The following is a 24,060-nucleotide window of genomic DNA, read 5'->3' on the forward strand; positions in this document are numbered from 1 at the left end:
TACATACAGTTTCCCTCCCGAGACAGGTGCTTCGGGCTTCTGTTTCCTGACCCCGCCTAGGGGCTTCGACCCCTGGTTAGTACGTGATTCCTCCGCACAGAGTAATGAGCAGGGGCGTGAGATGCATACACCCCCTATCATACAGGATGCAGATGTAGAGGGTGACAGTGATGAGCAGGATGACGATGATGAGGAAGTTGATCCTCCTATATAGCTCAGACAGCAGCCCCGTAGAGCAGTGAAAGGAAATGGGAGGCTATGCCACACCGGCGGGAGGTTCTGTTGCTGATCAGTATTATTTTCCATATTTGCAGACTTGTTATTTTTAGTTTGCCATGTTTTCATTACATATTCAGTTTAGACTTATTTTTATTAGTTCTCGTCAATTTCAAACTTGTTGTTTTTCTTACCCCACAATCTAGTCACTTCAATTCACGATATTACATTTCAAAGTGTTTCGTAAGTAATATTCAAAACGAACATACTTAAAGAAATTAAAACTGTCATATTCTACAAATAATGTTAAACGGATGAAACAAAATAAATAAACTCATACATGAACGAAAACATAATAAGTGAAATGGAAACACAATCACAACATCAATGCAATGACTTTAATTGATTTCATCTGCAAAAAATGATAACTCCTATCAAATAGTTATACTTTCCTCTATATTTCATTAATATGATTTGACATCCACATGGCCCTTTTCAGTATTCCTCCTGCACAATTATTTAATTTTCTTGCATGTGCTTTCTACTATGTACTCACGTGAAAGGGTCTATAAATTATTGTCATATTTCACATGGGTGGTAGTAATGACACGTACATCAACAATACTAACAGCCTGTACATCTTTATTACTTTTATGTTCCACAACTGTTAGTCTTATTAACTTTTCTTTATCACCCAACTACTTACACTATATAAATTATACACCCTCACACATATTACATCCAAGCACTACTACGATGTTATCGTCCACAAATAAGAAGTTGTTGCTAAGTGAAAGAGACGACGATTACCGTAGTCTTAGGGTAAGCGATCCAGTGGAGTACTTTGCTGGTTTACGTCGAGAATGGGCATTTCGACGTGAAGAATCTGAAAGCCTTACACGTGATCTTATTGCGATGAGTTTAAGGGTTCCGCTTCGTCGTTCTCTATCCATATATCCTCGCCCTCATGAAATTCTTCATTGATCTGAATTTAGGCGAAAAGTGGTTAAATCCGTGACCTGTATTCGACGGGAAAATAACATAATGTTGTTGCGTAGGAGTCGTAATTATATGTTCGAACTAGCAGAAGATTCAGTTCGTGCTTCTGGTAGAGAGCTTACGGAAGCAGAACAACACAGACTATTACAGAATAAGGATTACATTTCCGATAATTACATGTCTGGTGAAAAAACTTGACAAGAATTATTGTGTTCTGATTTGAGTGGCCTTTTTTCCTTTTTAGATTTATGCATTCTAGCTGTATATTAGTCGTATCTTTCTTTGTTGTAATATTATTATCATTAATAGTTGGGCGCTCATTTCAGTTTATTTTGGAATTACTATTTCATATTAGTAAACAGTTGAAACCACATGCAAGCATTTTCAATAATTTGAGATAAACAGTGAAAAAGTTAAAGTGGAATGACACTTTCAAACAGTACATGACAAGTCAAATCCTATACATGACATAAAGAGGAAAATATAAGATTTTGTATGTAAAGTGATTGCATATACATAGTTTCGTTGTCACTTTACAACAGATAATGAATCCATAATTTTGAAAATAATGCAGGTGAGAGCAACAATGACAAGTCACAATCAAGTTTTGAATATGAACTATAATTGTATAGTATGTTTAGCACGTGAACTATCCTTCAAAATACCTCATGTCTTCTTTACCAAATCACTTATAAATAGAGAGTTACAACCTCATGAAGTTACACTTGTCAAAAGTAATTATGTCTTCACTCCCAAATTTGGATTATTGTTTTTGTGAAAAATTAGTTGTTGTAGCGCACTACTGGAAGGGTATTGACGCAGGAAGGCGATTTATCAAATGTCCCGACGGTGCTTGCATTTACGAACATTGGATCGAAGAGCCGCTTGAACCCCGTGCAGCATTTCTCATTGAAATTCTTAGGGAAGAAATTATCACAGAGAATGTAGCCCACTCTGCAGAAATCCGCGAGTTGCAGCGTGAACTTGAGGAGTCAACGAGGGAATTGCAGAGAATGAAGGCGTTCATCGAGTCCCATACCTGGAACATCAATGAAGATGATTATGACTCCGATGATGATGACTCTGATGATGCAGATGACTGATCCAGTTCATATATTATTGGCTCTTAATATTTGTATTATTGCATCGTACTCATTTTTATTCATATATCGTCTTATATTTTTGTATCGAACTACGCACAGTTTTTCAACTGTGTTTTATTATGTAACTGATGTTATGTCATAGAATTTGTGTTTCAAGTCAAGTATTCATTATCAACAAATTAGTTCATATCAAATATAAGGCCTCGTCAACAAAAACTATTCCCCAATGATACACTATTCCATGAAACTAAAATATTACAAAAAAAATTAAAATTAAAGTAAAATTTAGGTACTACAAATAGGTTTACATCACTAGTCAACAGAAAAAAAAATTAAACCAAAATAATTTTCTAGGAATTAATTATGAGATTTGCTAAACATGCCCCCACGTAACAATTGCACACTCGAGTACCTTGGCACCCTTTTCAAAGCCAAAAAAGTCATATATAAACTATATTTTTTAAAAAAATAAAAAATACGTACTAAAAATAGGTTTGCATGACTATCCAAGAAAAAAAAATTCACCAAAATAATTTTTTAACAATTTAATATTAAGGCCCAAAAATAGGTCTCCAATGTTGATTTTACTCTTACAAACTTAGCAACCGTTTACACCAACTGCAAGTCAATTAGGCAGGAAAAGGAAAAAAATAAAAAAAAATGCTATTATCCCAGAACGCCACTTCTTCTGGGCCTCTGGGGCTGAACCCCGGAGGAAGTGGCGTTCTGTGCCATTTATGGAAGTTTTTGAATGCCTGTGCCAAAAAAATGAAAACTCCATTCAAATGTGCTAAAAAGGTCCGGGAGCCCTATTCCAGGGTGCCTTATTCCAAGTTCAAATTCAATTTCTGACCTTGCTTCCTCGAAAGAAAATAATTATCAATAAAATTGTCATTTAATATCATAATAATTTTAAAATTTATGGAAATTTTGAATTAGTGACATGGATTAAAAATTTGAAGAAAAATTATATGTCTAAAGTATATATACTTTTAATAATTCAGTGTGACTTATTTATGAAAATATATTATTTTCCATAAAATTGGAAATACAGAAGAAGATCTGAGCTAAGATAAACATAAATTAAATTTATATTAATTTAATCATCAAATTGGGGTCCGTCTCCCGATAGATAGACCTGTTGAAAGTGAACATTAACCTGATAGAGAAAAACAACAAAAAAAATAAAATTAAATCATTTACCTTTAGGGTACTCTAAACTGTTTGTATCCCGAGACTGGGCTCTCACCTTGGAGGTGAAGAGCTCAGATACATTTGCTATTGTTAAAGAAAAGATCAAAGATGCAGAAGACCCACAACTCTTCTTTAATGGCGATGGAACAGGGGAAGAGAAAGAGGAACGACGGCAGAGGAAACACAAAAAGTAAGGTTATTTTTGGATTATATTTTCATTGTTAAATTGTTATATTTTAATTGTTAGAGTATTAAATGGTCGAGTAAGAATTTAGTTTTTAACTTCATTATTGTTAGATTGTTATTTTTCTGATTATATTTTGTGAAATTGTTATCTTTTAATTGTTACAGTATTAAATGGCCGAGTAAGAATCTAGGTTTAACTTCATTATTGTTAGATTGTTAGTTTTCTGATTATATTATGATTTCATTATTGTTAGTTTGTTTTAGGATATAGTTTGTTTTAGGACATGGAGAGGATATTAGGAGCGGTTCAGCGTAATTAGTGTAATTAGGCTCAATTTTTAAGGATATGCTCTTGTACGTCTTGAAAAGCGGAAAGGTGAGGAATGATTGTGAGAGTGTGGGTGATAATTTTGAGTATAATTTTAAGCCTGAAACTATACAAAAGGTTGATTATTATGAATTTCTGATCCTTATGATTTTGATGCATCTGTCATTTTCATGCATAAATCTTTTATCAGTTAACTTTATTTTTTGTTCTTTTCTCTAGATGGATGCTTGTCTATATTATAATTTCGTATGGACGGACAAGCGGGCCAAACTCCTGATAGATACGTATCGTAGTTATCTGAAGCATGATGCAAATGAATTACGAGATTTTGATTCTTGCGAGCGCTTGGAGAAATTGAAAGACGTCTTTAATGAGGTACCCGCTGACATCTGTCCAAATGCAAAGGTCGACCATATCATACATATATACAGTGAAAAAAAGCCACTGATAATGATATTACATCTAAACTCAATGAGTTTGCTACTACTTATTTGAATAAATATGAGGTAACTTATTTTCATTGTCAATAAGATACAAGCAGATACAACTTTTCCAGGATGGGATCTAATATGGAGAGTTGAAGAAAATTCGAAAATGAAAACAAGTTATCTCATATTTATTTAAATAAGTAGTAGCAAACTCGTCGAGTTTAGATGTAATATCATTATCGGTGGCTTTTTTCACTGTATATATGTAGATATGACCGACCTTTGCATTTGTACAGATGTCAGCGGGTACCTCATTAAAGACGGTTTTCGATTTCTCCAACGCTCGCGAGAATCAAAATCCCGTAATTCATTTGCATCATGCTACAGATAACTACAATATGTGTCTATCAGGGGTTTGGCCCGCTTATCCGTCCATACGAAATTGTAATATAGACAATCATCCATCTAGATAAAAGAAAAAGAAATACAGTTAACTGATAAAAGATTCATGCATGAAACAGACCGATGCATCAAAATCATAAAGAGCAGAAATTCATAATAATCAACCTTTTGTATAGTTTCAGGCTTAAAACTATTCTCAAAATTATGTATAGTTTCAGGCTTAAAACTATACTCAAATTATCTCCCACACTCTCACGATCATTCCTCTCGTTTCCGCTTTTCAAGACCTACAAGAGCATATCCTTAAAAATTAGGTCTAATTACACTGAACCGCTCCTAATATCCTCTCCATGTCCTAAAATAAACTATGTCCTAAAACAAATTAACAATAATAAAAGGGTTAATTGCACTTTGCACCCCACTATTATATTTTAAAAACAAATTTGTACCAAAACTTTGGGAAATTCAGTTTGCACCACTATACTTCAACTTTTGGATTCATTATGCACCCATTTCCAAATTTTTGTTGAATTGGGTGGGGTAAAACTGGAAATTCAACAATATACTTGATCAAAATAAAATTTAACTTGTTCAAATATTATTAAAAAATATATATTATTTTATATCAACTATAAAATAATAAATTTTTAATTTTCAAATAGAACTATTAATTTTACATTCGATTTTAATTTTTTTAATATCAATTTCAAAATTTTATTACTCTACTCAATTAAATTTAATTATATAATCAAAATTAAATGTTAAAATATTTTTTTTGTAAAATTACAAAATATTAGCATTAATAATATAAAATGAAATCAAAAGTGAAATTACTATTATCATTTGAAAAATTAAAAACTAAAAATATTTTATAAAAATTCAATATATAACATTATTTTAAAAGATATGAAATTAATTTACTTGATATTTTTGTTAAATTTCCGGTTTTACCCTTACCCAATTTAACAAAATTCTGCAAAGAGGTGCATAATGAATTCCAAATTTGAAGTATAGTGGTGTAAACTGAATTTACCAAACTTTTGGTACAAATTTGTTTTTGAAACATAGTAGTAGGATGTAAAATGCAATTAACTCATAATAAAACCATAATATAACATAAGAAGTTAAAACCTGGATTAAGCTTAATTGACCATTTAACACTCTAACAATTAAAAGATAACAATTTAATAATAAAAATATAATCATAAAATGACCTTACTCCTTCCTTTTCCTCGACCACCGTTCCTCATTCTCTTCCCTCTCTTTTATTCCATAGTCATTTAAAAAAAGTTGCTATTGGACACCAAAGGCTGTTTTTTGATGACAAGCAGCTTGTGGATGAGTGTACTCTAGGCAAGCAGCTTGAGGTGGTCTGAGTCTATTAGACTACAGTATTCCAAAGGACTCTATTCTTAAGTTGGTGGTGCTCTATCCTGGTTTTTGGATGCAAATTTTTGTTAAGACTTTGACGGGGAAGACAATTGCTTTGCAAGTGCGGAGCTCGGACACCATAGTTGTTGTTACAGAAAAGATACAAGACAAAGAAGACGTTGAAACGTACTACCAGAGGCTGGTATTTGCTGGCAAAATGCTTGATGATGACCGTACTCTAGAAGAGTACTATATCCAGGAGGAGTCGATCCTTAAGTTGGTGGTTCTATAACCTCGTTTTGGATGCAAATCTTTGTAAATACCATGACAGGCCAGAGGTTCACTTTGGTGGTCGAGAGCTCGGACACAAATGGTAACGTCAAAGCAGAGATCCAGGACAAACAAGACATCTTGCTGAACCACAATGTACTTATTAGATAGCAAGCAGCTTGTGGAAGGTCGTACTCTCGCAGACCACTCTATCAGTGACGAGTCCATTGTTGACCTTGTTCTTCCACGATGGTGTGGACCTGGACAAAAGGGGGTGAAGGACAAATTTAGCTTATTTTTACACAAAATTAATAAAAATGATCAATTTTTGAAAAATTGGTCAATTTTAGCCGATGAGTATGAGATACTCAATTGTCAGTGGAGTATCCCATATATGAGATACCCAACTGTTACTGGAGTATCTTATATAAATTGGGATACCCAACTGACATTGGAGTATTCAATCGGTTAAAATTGACCATTTTTTCAGAATAGCTATTTTGGTTAAATTTTTTCAAAAATAGACTATTCTTGTCATTTTTTCGACAATAGGTTGCTCGCATACTACTTCTGTTCATGTTTGTTTCTTTTGACTTGGTGAACGCTTTTGTTCTATTGTTCAACTCTTGATCAAATTCAAAATTATTATCATTATGGGTTTCTGCTTCTTATATTAGTGCATTTACAAAGTTCTTATCATATTATGTTAAGAAGGCATAAACTTAATTATTATGTCTTAGTTTCTTAGCTCTGATTTTGTTTCTCCTCATTTGGTATGAATCAAGAATCTAAAATGCACTAATTTATATTTTCCGTCCTTTTGATTTCTTTACAGTTTCCTTTTTTGGATGTCTCAATTTTTCTACATTTCAAAACTTACCAAAAATAATCAATGGATCCTCCAATTTCCCAACTTTTCCTCCATTTTCACACTACTTTTACCCCACTATCTCCCTTTTATACAATAAAAATCAATTATAACCACCACCTCACACGCTTTTTTTTATTTTTTTCATTACTTTATACATATTTCTTAATCTTCGCACCCAATCCTTTTGATAACAATGTATGATTAACGGGGGTTTAGTAATGGAGATGAATGAAATGCTACCAGACCTTGGAGGGCTTGATCTCAAATGTTAGAAGGTACTTTGGTCTATATTAGGAGTGAGCATTTCTCGGTTCGGAACCGAGAACCGAATAGAACCGATCAAAAATTACGGTTCCGGTTCGGTTCTTAACTAATTCGGACCCGGTTCAGTTCAATTCTTATTTTTCTAGAAATTTCGGTTCTTGATTCGGTTCGGTTCGGTTCTTAACATACTAGAATCGTAAGAACTGAGTCGAACCGTATATAAATGAATAAATACAAATATATATATAAATATATGTATCTATATATTACATATTATATTTTTCTTATTTATAAAACTTTAATAAATTTTAAGAAAAATATGATTTTTATTATATTACTCGTTTCTTTAAATATTTATGGAGTTTTGAATATTTTTATAAATAATTTTCTTCTTAAATATTAGAAATTAATCGAATTCAAAATGATCTCCCACTAATAAAATCTTAATTTATTAAGTTACCCTTAATAAATAATCAAAACTAGTCAAAATTGCCCGTATCCTCTTAGTCACAGGTTCGAATCCCGCAGAAGGAGAATTTATGATTATGCCTCATGAGTCAGAACTTGTCGCTTAAATGCAGTTTACCTTGGTTCATGGAGTTTGCAGGCTATTGCGTGAGTCCGTAGGGTTTACCCAGTGCGCACCCGAAGTGTAGCGGCTGCGCGTTACCTACGATAAAAAAATAGTCAAAATTTTAAAAGTAGGAATATAAAATAATGTGAAAAATAAATAAATATGAAATAAAAAATAAATTCAGTTCTTTCGGTTAAGAATCGAACCGAACCGAACCGAAATTTACGGTTCGGTTCTGGTTCGGTGCTTACTATAAATGGGTCCGGTTCGGTTCTTAAAATATTCCTATTTCAGTTCTGGTTCGGTCCGGTTCTAACTGGTTGCTCACCCCTAGTGTACATGCATGATTGAGTACGTACCAAAGGTCTACAAATTTTACGAAATTTATTTACTTTCATATCCTGCATAAACATACAGATTACAAGTGACATTCTTTTTAATGTGTTTCTGAGATAATGGATACAAGGGTTAAGACTTAAGACAACAAGGTAAGTCATTTCGTAGCAGTCGCCAGTTGTGTTTATACTTCTAATTTAAGGGCCTTACTACAAGGGTAAGTTATATTAGCAAGAGTAACGTATCTTAGCGGTCCAGGTAAAATTTTCACACACAAAAAGAATTAACAAATTTTGCATTCGACCTTTGTAAAAGCCTCTTCACTGCAGGACACCAGAGAAAACCATCATTTAGGTATCATACTTCTGTTTGAAAATATCCAAACATCACCTAAATAAGTCCATTTTGTTCTGATAAAATTTGAAGAACAAACAGTTGAGAACTAGAAATATATATACGACTCTGAAGAATCTCTAAGCCATTTTCTTTTGGTGCTAGGGAGATTGTCTCTGCAATTAATATTAGAAATCAAATTCTTTGTTAAATTGAAATAAGTAATTCGCTTTGTGTGAGTAGTTTTTCCTATGGATCCGAATTTGACCGTCCTGCAACATTAGAAGTTTCTGGAAATTACCAGTTGTCCCAAGATTATCGTTAACATCATATCCCGATTGAAGAAGAGTATGTTGATCACTACGGAACTGGTTTAAGACTGTTGATCAACTTCCAATGAATGTTGGAGATGAAAATTACAATCCATTGTTTCCGTTTGGATTTGGCCTTAAAACTGAATCTATCCAGACTAATATGTCTAGTATATTTACTTCTAATAATTTAGTGTGACTTATTTACGAAAATATATTATTTTTCTTGAAATTGGATTCTGGAGTCCCTTTTTCAAGATTTCCGCGTAAGTGGAATGCAAAAAAAATAATATAGATTATATTTATTTAAAGGGAAAATCATTTTTTTTATCACTCAACTAATTTTTCCTTTTGAAACCTACAACTGAACAATAAAAACTTGTATAATTAGAATTACACTAATTATTCTGATAGTAACTAAGTACTCCGTTAAATGTAACTAGCGGACGTTAATTTTTTTACAAGCATGTCTGTAAATTGACGCGTGGCTGATTACATGTAATTTGTCATACTTATAATTTTAGTTATTAAATTAAAAGAACAGACTTAGAAGGCAGATAAAAAACAAAACCCTTTATACCGGGTAAAAAAAACCCCTCTTATCCTAATTGAATAAAATCCCTCGAAAATATTTGGATTTGGATTTTACAATATCCGATCCGACTCACCGGTGCTATCCTTAATGAAAAGGATGATGACAGTTAGTATAATACTGATGAGAAATTTTATCGAGTGATAATGAAAAGTTGACAAATTTATTTCCCAAGTTTAATGAAAATGATTTTGGGTGTTGCTAAACTCTACTCCGATAACCCGCACAAGATTTTGGATGTGAAAAGGTGGATAAAAAAATTAGAAGATAAAGAGGACAATGAGTTATTTGATGGGCCAAGCCTTTAATCTTGCGATTCAAGTGACTACAAAAAAGTTGACAACTCAGACGTCAAGAAAAGAGGTAGAAAAAAAAAGTGAAACAATATCCAACTTTCAACCCAAACACACCTATGGAGCATGTTGAGTGGTATGATATTCACATCAAGGAGTGACAACTATCTCCACTTCATTTTCCATTAACAAAGGATGACAAAAGAGTTTAAGGAGTGAACTGAAGAAGAACTAATTATTTTTCAATGGAATATGTGATGGATGCACTTTTTAAGTATTTTATGTAGTATACATTTGGTACGAGACTATGTAATTTATTTTGGTATGAAACTTAAGACTATGTAATTTCATTTGCTATGAAACTATGTAATTGATTTTTGTATTTAATTATGAAGTTCTTATCAGTATGATGAAATAAGTTATAAATTTATTAGTAGTAACAAATAACAACCCACAAACTCGTATTCTAAACATCATGATATAATCAATACTTGCAGTTCAATGTTAATAATATTGTAATCTTATACAAATCGCTGAATAATCAAATTACATCATATGCTTGCTTGCTAGTAGCTTAATAATAGTACAAGTTAACATGACAAATAGCTCAACAATGATAACTTTGTTCCACGTCATGGTCTCATTCTTGGATTATAACATTAAATTCAAACAAGCAATTTCAGTCTTCGAGCATTCTAATGAAGCCTCCAAACTCTTTATTTTTCTTCTAATGTGACCTTCTCAATCTTTAAATCTTGAATTGAATTGTTGTCTTCACGTTTTGTCTGCACTGTAGCTTGTCATACCATAAAAAAAACACAATACTTACTTCGATCCTTATAAAATGGACATCCGTAAAATTTCAAACCTCTGAACTTTGGTTTAGAGAATACCTAGATTTGTGCTTCAACTCCATGATAGCGACATAGAGCTCCATAGTATCTAGCTTGCGAATCAATTGAAGATGGGGACATAATACAAGTTATTGTTTTTTAAAGATATAAGAACCCTAATTTAGTTTTTTCCCCAATTATAAAATATTGGATAGAACCATTATTGTATATTTAGAATCGGGTTATATATATATATATGGATACGACACATCAACAGCACACCTCAGCAAGACTGTCCACATAGATGCTTTATCTAATAGTTGCAAGTCAAAATTGACATAATATGGTACCATTCAATCCAAACATAACGTTAGTGACGAAAGTAAATAAAACATAAGTTTAGTGATAGGTTTCCAAAGGAAAAATAAGTTGAGCGACAAAAAACTTAATTTTTCTTTATTTAAATTTGAATTTAATAATTTTAATTTCATTTCAAGTCAATTTCTCGTGACATCGAATTGGTTGATCTCCACCGATAAACCAGTTAAAAATGAACATTAACCAAATAAACAAAAAGAACAAAAATTAAAATCAAAATCAAAATCAAAATCATTACTTCTGGGGAGGGCACCCTTGACTGTTTGTATTCTCGAGACCTAGCACTCTTGCCCCTCTTTCCCTGTGAGAAAAACCCTAAATTAAGGTAAGTACCTGTATTTATTTACTTGGACATTTTAACCGAGATCTTGTTTTTACTAATGCATAATACATTGACGTTAAGTTTATTCTTTTGTTGATAGTTTGTTTAGAACTGTGTTTAGTTTTTTATGTGATCATACTTGTTTAAAAATGAAAATATTTTAGCAAAACTTATAACTCAAACCAACTGGGCTGTGCTCTGAAATTAGATTCAGGATGCATGTACCTTAACCCGGGGTCTAACTTGGCGGAGCTATTGTGTGTTTCCGGGTGCGATTATAAATACGTGTGTTTAGTTCGTGATATTGATGGTTATCTTATGGATGTGGACGGTGTCGCTGAGATGTGCTGCTGATGTGTCGTATCCATATATATAAATATAACCCGATTCTGAAACACCTCATCTGTTATTGAATTATTCTTAGCTTTGTTATCTTGCAACTGTTTTTTAGGGACAGTGGGGATTTTTTTTTTTTTTAAAAAAAAGGACAATGGGGATATATTCCCGCATTTTAGGAAAATATAAGTAATTACTTCTAGAATATTTTAAACCAAATACCCTCAATATTTTAGAAATCCAGTTGATAGTGCTGACTGGCAGAGTGTTTTTATAATTGAATTATTCTTCGCTTTGTTATCTTGCAACAACTGCTTTTTAGGGACAATGGGGGTATATTCCCGCATTTTAGGAAAAAAAATAAGTAATTACTTCTACAATATTCTAAACCGAACACCCTCAATATTTTAGAAATCCGGTTGATAGTGCTGACTGGCCGAGTGTTTTTTGTGAAGGCATGTGTGTAATTTTTAAATTATGTAATTGACTAAACTAAAAAATGAATATGTATTTCATGTTTTTTAGGCAATTATACTGTGGATACTGGAGAGTTGTGTGCTATTTTGCGTTTAGATGATTATTGCTAAATGTACAAGTATTTGGGATTCATAAAAAGCTTTATAACTGTTTTTTGTTCTATTACCTAAAATAATAATTTAGAATATACTTCAAAAATTATAGACAAGAACTGCAGCAAGCTGACTGATACATCATAAATTTCTTAGGGTACATCATTTGTGCTTTTAGTTTTATTATAATATTAATTAAAGCACCTGTTTCGTATACCAATCTAGGTAATGCCACTTCATTCGGCATGGCAAGTATATGAAGTGTTTAGAATTTGTTATAAACTTTGTCACCGTTTGTTTGTTCTGTTACCTGAAAGGATGAGATAGTAAGTTAAATTATTTAAAAAAAAATACTCCTATGTGCCAGAACTGCAGCAAGCTGACTGATGCTTTAAATATATGTTAAGGTAGATTATGTACTAATGTATGCGTTTAATTTAATAATAATGTTAGAGCACCTGGTTTGTATAGCAATCTACATATGCCACTTCACTCGGGATGGCAACAATATGTACTAATCAGACATATATCTTTACATGTGTTCAGTACAGATACCTTTCCAAGTTCGATTTTTTTTTACGATAGGTATAATGTGTCAGAATAATAAATTACATACAGTACACTTTTTGTCATGAGGAAGATTTTTTTTTCTTATTAGCTTCCGTTTGTCTGTTTTCTAAGATTATCGCCCTGTTATGATTTGTGATACTTGCACCAGATTAATTGTACTTAATTATTTTGTGTGATACAATGCCTTGGTTTTGCATTAAATGATGTTACAGATGCAGATTTGTGTGAAAACTCTTACCGGCAAGCCCATCGCCCTTGAGGTTGAAGGCTCGGATACAATTACCAATTTCCGAGATTATGTGTGCATTTAATTTCATATTATTATAAAATCACCTGATTTTAATAGGAACCTACCTATGCCACTTAAAATTTTAATACAGATACCTTTGCAAGTTTGATTGTTTTTTCCTATTATAGTTTTACTGTGACAGAATACTTGAAACAAAATGAATACATACAGTAAAGATTCTGTCCTTGGGACTATCTTTTCTTAATATGTTCTGTTTGTTTCTATGGGATAGTTTACGTTGTTGCCTTTGTGTTGCACTGAATACTGTTTCAATAACAGATGCAGATTTTTGTGACATTTTTAACTGGAAGAACCACCACTCTGGAAGTTGAAAGCTCGGACAGCATCTATAGCGTCAAGGTCAAGATTAAGAAAAGGGAAGGTATTCCCCCAGACGAGCAAAGACTCATTTATAATGGTAGACAACTTATGGATGGCCAGACCTTAGCAGACTGCAACATCCACAAGGAGTCTACTCTTCATTTGCTACTGAGACAGGGGGGAGGATTGCGGGTAACTGTACAGACGTTAAAAGGAAAGATTATCACACTGCGTATGAAGAGCTCTAGCACAATTGCTGATGTCAAAGCAGAGATCGAAGTCAGAGAAGGTATCCAACCATATGACCAAATGCTGCTTATTGCTGGCAAGCAGCTTGAGGATGCTCTGACTCTCGAAGATTACACATCTCTGAAGAGTCAATTCTCGATTGTTGTGTGAATATTGCCGGTTTTGGGCTGCAAATCTCTGTCAAGACGGAGACAGGAAAGATCATTAATTTGGATATGTCGAGCTACGACAAAATTCATACCGTCAAAGCAAAGATCCAAGACAAAGAAGGCATCGCCATGGACCATCAAAGGCTGTTATTTGCTGGCAAGCATCTTGAGGATCATCGTACTATAGCATACTACACTATCCCTAAGGAGTCTCTCCTCAAGTTGGTGGTACTCAACCACGATTCTGTGATGCAAATCTTTGTTAAGACTTTGACAGGCTGGAAAATCACTTTGGAGGTAAAGAGCTTGGAATCTATTGAAAGTGTCAAAGAAAAGATCGAGGATAAAGAAGGCATCCCACCATACTACCAAAGGTTATTTTTTGATGACAAGCAGCTTGAGGATGGGTCTGTTTTAGGCAAGCAGCTTGAGGATGGTCTTAGTCTAGCAGACTACAGGATTCCCAATGAGTCCATTCTGAAGTTGGTGGTGCTCTATCCCAGTTTCTGGATGCAAATATATGTCAGGACTGTGACCGAGAAGATTATCACGTTGCAAGTGCAGAGTTCGGACACAATCGATGATGTCAAAACACAGATACAGGAGGAAGAAGACATTGATCCGTGCTACCAAAGGCTTATGTTTGCTGGCAAAATGCTTTATGATTCCCGTACTCTAGCAGAGTACTATATTGATGAGGAGTCTATCCTCAGGTTGGTGGTATGCAAACACAAATGGTAATGTTAAACCAAAGATTCTGGACAAACAAGTACCAACTGGTTGTTAAGCCTCGTTAATTCTATAGTATGTATCCAATTAGTAAAAGAAATGAGAAAAAAGTGCAAGTAAAAAACAAATTTTGCAGGTGCGCTGGATTTTTATTTATGCTTTCATGTTCACGTATTCCTCTATAATTGCAAAAATCTATTTACTCTTATATCTGGCATCCACCTTCCAAATGAGAGGTACAGATTACAAGAGACATTCTTTTAATGTGTTTCGGACCTTCTAGAGTCAGGCATAACGGATACACGGATCAAGACAACAAGGTAAATTATTTCAAAGCAGTCGTATTGATACTTTCTAGTTACAACAGCTACATGGATAAGTTATGATACTTGGCACATTATTATCAAAAGTAAGGTATCTTAGCCGTTCAACCAATTTTTTCACATAAAATGAAGTCGGAGAAGAGTATGCAGCCATACAGCCTACATTCTTGAGATACTGTTATCGTTCTTTAAGCTTTTAAGAGAAAGCGATTGCATTTATAGTTTACGAGACTAATAAATGTCTGGGGCATCGAATGATATCATTGATTGTGTGAAATTATGATTAAATCAAAAGGATTAGTTGAACAGGATTTGGTCATGGAACTAATGTATTTCGCCTACTTGTCAACTATTTTAATGGCAGAAATAGTTTGTAATGGAAATTGCTCTTCTTCTTATAACAAACTACCTAGTCTTGGTACGAGCATCAGGACAGAAACTACAAAAACCGAACATACACTGCATCAAGCAAACAAACAAAAAGTTGTCGATAGTCATTCATAACAATTCAAATGACAGGCAGAACAAACACAAGTATTGCATCATTCTCATCCAACATCACTCATATCTCTGCATATTGATCTTTGTTACATATGACGTAGCTAATTAGTACAAACAATATCTGAAGGAGGATGGAACCCAATTTTCTTCTTTGATACTGATATCAATGCTAATTCCACAGCATTTTTTCAGCCTCCAAAAGGTTGATCCTTCTTATCAAACGGGGATTATAGCCTGAGCTCGAGCACAAACTGTGGCAGGACAAAAAGTTAAGGAATGCAGAGTGCTGAAAGGTGAACTATTGAACCCCAAATGCAATCAGCCTAAACCAAAGAATCGCAAAGTTCAAATAGCTCTTTATGATATGATTAATTGTAAAGCAAGCAGACACTGGAGGTGTTTGATCACGGAGGTGCTTGATTAGGCCTTGTCAAATCCAAGGTATCTATGTATAGAAAACTGCAAGTGAAAAACAAACTGTGCGCAGGTATAGTGGCGTTCAATTTACGATTTAAAGTTTACTTCTCTCTTTTTTGTTATGGTCAAATTATGGAAATTTATACTCTCGTAACCTGCATCCGCCTTCCAGTGAGAAATACAGATCACAAGTGAACCTTCCAAGTGAGGCATGCCGGATATGAGTTCGACAACAGGGTCTTTCAGGTCTTTTATTCCTAAACAGTGATATTTCTACAATCTAATTTACACAGCTTACTGCTATCTAAGTAACGATCTTCGAGGTTAAGGATCTACATCCAACTATATTTTCCAAACATAAACCAGTAATAAATTTCATATTTGACCTTTGTAAAGCTTTTCACACATACTCTTTACTCTAACATCTAGAGAGTAATTGCGAGTGTAGTTAACAAGTCACATGGTTACCTGGGGCATAGGGTGAAATAAAGGAGTTGCAGTTGGTGTTACTAGCAAGTTACTGTGTGTTCAAATGCAACTGCAAGTTTCATCGACAGCAGTAAGTTATTCAGTAAGCTAGTACTATGACTTTTCTCATTTGGATCATGGACAATGTGATGTAAACTTATGTTTATACTTAAGGATTAACTTCTTATATGGATTATGATTAAGGCAGCACAGAGGAGTTACCAGTTACTATGACAGTGTGAGTTTCTTGGCTAGGTCCCTTAGATTTTGTGACTTGGACTATCATGTTGAATGCCAATTGGCGCACTTCACAACACTTTTCAGTGCAGAAGATCTCAAGAAGCAATATGATATATTTTTTTAGGAGGACAAAAAGCTGAGCTCAAGACAATGCAATAATTTGAGAATCATGAAAATGTTTTGAACAATTAACTTCATGATTCTCTTATTTTGCTTTGGCCAGAAAGAAAGCAACTGCTCCTTTCAATAATTCAACTAAACCAAGTATAGCTTGCCTAAATCTATAACAATGAGATGGAGAATTTGGTGTAATAACATAAAAAAACAGATATAAATCAATTTGAGTAAGTCACACAATAACAGATGTGGTGGTAAATTAAAATATCATACTTGTAACAGAACTAAAATAACATGAGAAGCATGTCAATTTCAATGAACAAGCAAGGTATCTTTGGTCTTCTTCATTGACTGGCTTCCATCAAAATGGTCTAGGAATCACAAGTTTCTTAACTTGTAAATGTAGACCATGTGTGTAATTCAAAGCTTAAAACATCTTTCATCAAATTAAAAAAAAAAAAACTAACTTGTACACAGGGCATTTCATATTGTCTTTATGCATATATATCATTTCATAGTGTCATAAATCATAATTATCCATATAGACCATAATTATATGACAAATGGGAACACAAATGAAAACAAAAGGAGACAGACATAGCATCAACATTTAACAAGAATCAAAGTCGCTTCCTAACATTCTCGAATCCAGTGAATGAAACGAAACTCTCATTATACTTTAAAGTTCGACGGTCATCAAGTGAAACTGGGACATTTCTGGCGTCATTTTTGTCAGCATTATACAAAATCCAGGCATTATACCACCATTGAAGTAGCCCAAAACACAATCAACTTGATGACCAACATCAATACTAAGCATTAGAGTCCATGATGCTTCAACTCCACTGTCACGGAGGCATGCCTCATCATCCAACTTCCATTAATTTAATACATTATCCGATGTCAATGTGTGCCCCGTAGAGGCAGTGACAGCAACAGAATCATTAAAGTTCATAATACGAATAGGCTAATATCCTTCAAGTAACTTAATACTACAAGTAAAAACCTCCTTATTTTAAAACGACAGCCAACATATCATACTATCCCATACCATGTGAGATGCAACACAAAAAACCATTGACACATGCATCAAAATAATCCCCATCACACAGAATATATTTTGGATTAGGCTATACCGTTCGCCAGACATTAGTTTTTTTGCAGAAATAGACCTTAGCAGGTCCTTGACACAGAATTTATCAACGCAACAACCTTATAATCATTACCTACCTATAGGATCAAAACCAAAGCCCAAAAAAACATAAATAACATCATAGAAGTGCATGTCAATTGGGGGAATCATCTTAGCTTGTTGGGTTGCGGGATTCCTAAGATAGGTACCAGAACTTTCTTTTTCTAAAACCAGTGAGCGCCACAAACAAAAAATATCATTACATCAACCAGCAGTTTTAAAAAACTCGACACAGGACAAAAGAAGCCTACACAAAAATAAGGTGTTCAAATATAAGAATATCCTGTAAACAAATTGAATTCGTGTCTAATAGTGAGCAGCGCTACAATTTGGTTTAATGCTACACAGTAAAAGTAATTTCCTCATGCTGGGAAAAAGGAGTTAATTTTCAGAATCACAAATTATAATAAACATAATACTCACATTAAACTAGATAAGCAGAGAGGGAAAGTCTCACATTTCTGCAGAGGAGACAACAAAATTGTCACGTGAAAATAATATTAGAATCAAGATTTTCTGGTAATTTGACCTGCCTCCCATGTTCTAAATATATGCGGCCAATAATTATTTTTGAACTCCTACTTCTAGACTGTAATATCCTACAGGAATCTTGATTTTACAGGGTTTTTCGTTATTATATCTTTGTTTTTGTTATTATATCTTGTAGACAGATAAGTGTAAATATAACACGTTTTCCTAACCAAAACTAAAATGAAATACAATTTCTTAATTTCTTTATTTAGTAAAATTAAATATTGCACAAAAATCAAAGTAACAGTCAAAGATAATAATTAAAATTATTAAAATAAGAGACGCGGCTCCATAATTCAATAATCAATATCTTTTATTTAATAAAATTTATTTTAAGAGTAAGTCCAATACTAGATGCAAAACGACTATAATCATTGCTATAATTTGGCATTAAAAAGTGTTTTTTGGTACTAAAATAGAACTTCTAACTCCAATACTAGTTGCATTTTGAAATCAAATAATTCCAGATTTAACTCATTTTTGTCTTTTCTTCCTATATCTTATTTAAACTTTATTAATATGCATGTCATTTTTGGTTATTTGATGATGTGATATGGATGCATAAATGCATCTTTGATTTCAAATTTAGAACCAATGATGCATATATGCATATTTGCATACAAGGATAAAACTATTTTGGAGTTGAAATTTTTAGTATTTGGTTTCAAATTATGGAAATAGCACCATTTATATCATTGCATTGGAATTGCTTATCACGACAATTCTTAAACAATAAATTGCACCGAATCACTAAACACTGTTGGGGTTAAACCCAATAGGTAGTATGGTCTTGGTGATAGAAAACATAATTGAATTGAGTAATAATTGTATGGGTAGACAATTATTATCATAATTGAGTTGGGTAATAATTGTATGTGTTGACAATTATTATTATAATGGGAATGGGTAATAATTGTATGGGTAGACAATTATTGTAATCAGATTAGGTATGTCTTGTTGGCTAAGTTTGGATGGCTATATATACATAGTCATGTTATTGTTTTGATGTATGCTTGAGTATTGTTTGATTTAAGTATCGCTTGAGTGAATACCGTTTGGTGAGATTGATTGTATTATTGATAATTGTTTTGATTAATAATACAAGTTGGGACGTGGGTTTTTCCGCGTCATATATTGAGTGTGTGTTTTGCATTGTTTGTTTGGTTCTATACTTGTGTGTGTTCCCCCTAACAAACACAAAATTCACAAATTCACATCCACATTCTTACTAAGCTTTCACAACGAACGAACCTGAAATATTAGAGAATAGTGGTCTTACCCTTGAACTCACGATGTTTGCAAAACGAATCGTTGGCCTATGTTGTTCTTCATCCAATTGCGAACGCAATTGAGTACTTTTGAATTTGTAAGTGGTTTAGTTTTTTTGGAAGTAGGAAACTAAGTAACTAGAGTGCTAGATAATAATTATACATATTTATTTATTTTTTAGATCAACACCAAAAAAAGAAATAGATTGGAACATCAACGTTTAAATGATTTGGTGTATATTCAATACAATCGAAAGATTGCAACAAGATTCCAACGAAGGCGTGAAGAGGGAACAAATTTTAGTCCATTGGTTTTAGAAGAATTTCGATGGGACAATGAGTGGGTGAATGGAGAAGTAACTGATCCCATTGATAATGATTTATGGGAGGCCGTAGATGAAGCTTCGAGATGCATTAACAAATCTTGAAGGTCGTCGTAGTCAAAGGAGGGTGAATGTGAATGCCTCTTCTTTTCAAAAGAGATGCATGACCTGATGTTGAGATGTTAGACGATCATGAACCCATCATATTGAATGATGATGAGGATGTCGAGGATGATTATGGATATTTCGAACCAACCTATATTAGCGAGAGAAATGACGAATACCACGCGGGAGATAATATTTTGAATCTCTATGATGATATCTAAGAGCTAAATATTTCTCTTTTTTGTTTGTTTATCTTCCACGGGTTTACTACCAAATCTGCAGACTGCACTGTAGAGTCAAAATTCTGCAAGTCTTATAATCTACAGGTTTTGAATTCTGCATATTTTTTTTAATTTCTGTTGTTTCGGATTTTTAGTATTTTATATGGTCTATTTTTTATTTTATTAAATGCCAAGTTTACAGTTAATTGTGTTCAACATATTCTATGCCAGCTCTGCAGTTAATTTTGTTTTGCAGTTAGTTGTTTCAGACTGTTTTTTGCTCTATTTTTCTGTTTCCGCATTAGATTCTGTTTCCGCGAACTGCACTGATTTTTTACATTCTTTTCTAACATTCTGCTCTTTTTCTACAATCTGCATTGTTTAATTTTGACTGTTCTGCATTCCTTTCTTTGCAACATATTTCCATTACTTACAGCTTGTAAGTTGCATCAAATCTTCAAATTTATATGTAGTTCAGTAGAAATACAAATATATTATGTCTAAACTTGTTATGTGTTGTTTACAATTAATCACAAGTTAACTACTTTGTACGTTACTAACCCTCTTAGGTTGTAATAACCTGCAAACCATGTGAATCAAGATAAACCGTATTTAAGCAACAGACTCTGGCTCAGGAGGCATAATCATAAATTCTCCTCCCGTGGGATTCGAACCTGTGACCAAGAGGATAGTTTTCCTCTCTTTAACCAACTGAGCCAACCCTTGCAGGCTACCCTCTTAGTTTCCTCGAGTCCTCATCCTTGAATATGAAATTTAACACTTGGTAGGTGTTAGAAACATAACTTATATATATAATGCATTTTTTTATTAGTCGACTAATCTACGACTAGTAGACTAGCCGGGGGTCCATCGACTCGCCTCAACTCAGATAATAAAGGTAATTTAATTCTTAGAAAGTAAAATGTTATATTTTAGTCATTTGGTCAAAGTGACCCTAAAAAGTGAAAGAGGTCAACAATTATAAGATAGTTAAGTGTATCGCCAAGTATAACTATTTTTATTTTTTATTTGGATCATATATTTAAACTTATTTTGAATTATTTTATAAAATACTCAAAATTTGACAATTTTTCACAATTGGTATTAGATATATATCGAGCTAAAATGGATTTTTTTACTCTTGAATTTAGTACATTTCTTTATTGGTTCGATGATGATATTATATCAATGAAAATGTGCATTTCTAACATTTTATGTTCACATGAATTAGTGCGTTAGAGACCTTCATTATTTGGAGTCGATAAATGTAGATCAAAGTTGTTAAATTGATTTGTGGTGACTTGCAGGGACTTGGCCTGGTAATTAAAAAATACTTAAGACTTTGTACAAGTTATCGCACGATCACGCAAAAATATGGGCGTAGAATTCAACTAACTTTTTCTTAATATCAAATTTTAAATAAGAATTATTATTAAATGTACTTTGCACCCTATTACTTTTTTACAAAAAATAAATTTGTACCAGAACTTTGGAAAATTCAGTTTGCACCTCTACACTTCAACTATGAGATTTATTATGCACCTCCTTCCAGAATTTTGTTGAATTGGGTAGGGGTAAAAAACCAGAAATTCAGCAATATATATAATCAAAATAAAATTTATCTTGTTCAAATAATATTAAAAATTGTATATTTTTTATATAAATAATAAAATATTAAATTTTTAATTTTCAATTTGATTTTCATTTTTATAATATCAACTTCAAAATTTTATTACTTTACTTAATTAAATTTAATTATATGTTAGGTCCCAATGTATTTGTAGAAGGGGGGGTTGAATACAAACAGTACCAAATAATCGAATAAAATCCGGAATAAAAATTGAAACAAAATTCAAGTTAAATAAGAATATTATTAAACTTGAAAGGTGTTACAACAACGATATCGATTACAAGGAATTAATCTCAAATTAATTATCACAAATCTAGAATAAATTCGACATGAACTTTTTCTATTTTTGTAATAAAAAGAATCAAATGCTAAACGCAATTTGAAATTAAGTTCTAGGGATTTTGATCCGCTAGATTGTTACACAAGAACAAGATAAAGATTTCTAGTGGTTTGGATTTAACTTTACAAACTAGAAATTTGATCTTGAAATTAGCATAGAAGATGAAATATTTGTTCTGCTTCTTTTTCTTTTATTCTCGGGTTCTGTTGTGTTGGATCTTATTATTGATTGTCTGCTTCTGTCTTTTTAATCAATCAACAGAATGGAATGAACTGGAATGACAATCATAAGCTCAACAAGACAATCCCAACAGCTAGCAAGACTTTCGGTAGGACTATCAAAATGAACTAGCAAGACTATCAGAATGAACTAGCAAGACTATCCTCCTCCCAGTGTAACTTTCGGCAAGATAATTATTTATACTAGCATGACTTTCGGTATGACTATCAATTGTCATACCGATTGTCATATTAGTACAATCAGATTGTCTTGTTGAATTTAAATAGATTTTAATCCAATTTAAATTCTGAAAATCCTTAATATTAATTCTGAATTAATTAATTAATCAATTAATTCAATTAATCAATAAATTAATCTTTGCAGATATAATTTATTTTCTTAATTAAATTATATGACTTAATTAATTAATAGAGAATTAACACTAATCTTGAGCAGCAACCATTCTTCTGAAAATCTTCTGAAAATCACTGTCAATTATGAATCAATTCCACCACTTCAATTTTGACACTCGATGTACTGTCTGGTTCATGAGTGACTAACTTCCGTGACGTTTCTTCAAGCCTTGACCTTGATACTCTTGATTTTCTTCAGACTAAATCCTTGTAATTAATTGATACCCTGACGAGATCTCTGTCACTTGATTAAATCCACAATCTTGATTTATATCACTGAGGCATGATCAATTTCTTGAACTTCTTCCAGTGAATTAATTCCTCAAGTCTGTAGATGAATATTGTCTCTGAATTCTTTGACATATATTACTTTGCGAGATCTCTTTGACGGTAGATCCACTATTTACTTATTACATTCTTATTTGAGTTGAGTTAAATCCTCGAATGTACAAATAGGCTAAGACATGTGCCTTACAATCTCCCCCTATTTGTTTTTTAGACAATAACACACAAATACCTAGAGGATAACTCAACTAACAAATAAGAAAAAGATATAAACAGAAATGCAAAGTAAATAGCAAAAAAGTTCTGGATAACATTTAACCTTTTCCAGATTCCAAATAGATGTTCCTCTAGACTGAACATATCTTCAAGTAGTTTCATCATCTTTTGTACAACCACATTTCATGTTGAGAAGCTCATATCTCTCTTGCTTCCCCCCTATGAGAATCAACTGATTAAAGAAGATCACCTTCGTTTACCACCTCTCCCGTACAATAGGATCCGCAGATAAAAACCAATGGTACTCCCCTTTTGAAAACAACTTCTTCCCTTACTAGAAAATCACCTTGTGTTTACCACCTCTCCCGTACAATAGGATTCGTAGTTACAAACAACAATGGTGTGGTGTAGTGTACATATGTAGGATCTTTTTCT

At 32.9% G+C, this 24,060-nt stretch overlaps 1 long non-coding RNA gene and 1 pseudogene across 1 annotated transcript; one reads left to right on the forward strand and one right to left on the reverse strand.

Annotated features, from left to right (window-relative positions):
• Positions 1–6,217: 6,217 nt before the first annotated feature.
• On the forward strand, positions 6,218–14,976 carry LOC141721121 (polyubiquitin-like; annotated as a pseudogene).
• Positions 14,977–15,603: 627 nt separating this feature from the next.
• LOC141717194 (uncharacterized) lies at positions 15,604–18,657 on the reverse strand. The gene is made up of 2 exons (XR_012573552.1): positions 18,532–18,657; positions 15,604–15,891 (listed from the first exon to the last, which is right to left on the reverse strand). It is a non-coding gene; the product is annotated as an uncharacterized LOC141717194 (long non-coding RNA).
• Positions 18,658–24,060: the final 5,403 nt, after the last annotated feature.

The sequence above is a fragment of the Apium graveolens genome, chromosome 4, assembly GCF_009905375.1.
Source record: "Apium graveolens cultivar Ventura chromosome 4, ASM990537v1, whole genome shotgun sequence".
Classification (NCBI taxonomy): Eukaryota; Viridiplantae; Streptophyta; class Magnoliopsida; order Apiales; family Apiaceae; genus Apium; species Apium graveolens.